Source organism: Bidens hawaiensis, unplaced genomic scaffold (genome assembly GCF_021521415.1).
Source record: "Bidens hawaiensis isolate Kalapana, Puna unplaced genomic scaffold, B.hawaiensis_p1.1 tig00028239_1, whole genome shotgun sequence".
Taxonomy (NCBI): Eukaryota; Viridiplantae; Streptophyta; class Magnoliopsida; order Asterales; family Asteraceae; genus Bidens; species Bidens hawaiensis.
The window spans coordinates 177,472-178,284 of NW_027494594.1; positions in this window are offsets into that span (position 1 = coordinate 177,472).

The following is an 813-nucleotide window of genomic DNA, read 5'->3' on the forward strand; positions in this document are numbered from 1 at the left end:
CTACTGTGTGTGTATGGGCACTAATCTAGTTTCATGGTCCTCCAAAAGTCAAACAACCATCTCAAGATCTAATGCTGAGGCTGAATACCATGGCGTTGCTAACATAGTCGCGAAAACAAGTTGGATAAGGAGCCTTCTTCTTGAATTATATGTTCTTACTCGACAAGCCACACCAAAGAACTAAACACGTTGAAATTGACATCCTCTTTGTTAGAGACAAAGTCCGGGCCAATGACATTCGAGTTTTGCTTATACCGGCTGATTACCAATATGCTGACATCTTTACTAAAGGCCTACCCCTTACTTTATTTTGCAAGTTTAAAGCCAATCTTTGAGTTCGAGCTCCTATTGGACTGAGGGGGTGCCTTAGTCAACTACATATTTGCTAAATATATTGTATTTATAATCTTTTAATTACTTTCCTTCTTTATGGTATTGGTTGTTAGGAAGGTTGTGTATACATAACCATAATGAGTGTTCATGAAATTGCCGAGAATTATTCCTTGTTTACAGTTACCACCATCGACTACACAATAGATTTTACAAAGAAGTAATAAGGATTGATGTTATCCACTTCACCATGGAGCTATTCTGGTAGAAGAAGAAAGCAGAAGATCATGGCACTTGGATATGGAAGACAAAATGGAGGAGCTATCACACAACTTAAATGTTAACCTTACGTGGGACAAACTAGTTCCATAGAGTACCTTGTCAGGTATATGGGAGTTTGCAAAGATCAATATATAGCACTGTGAAATTTTTTCACCGAGGATTTAACATTAGATATATATGAGTCCATACCCTAAATCGATT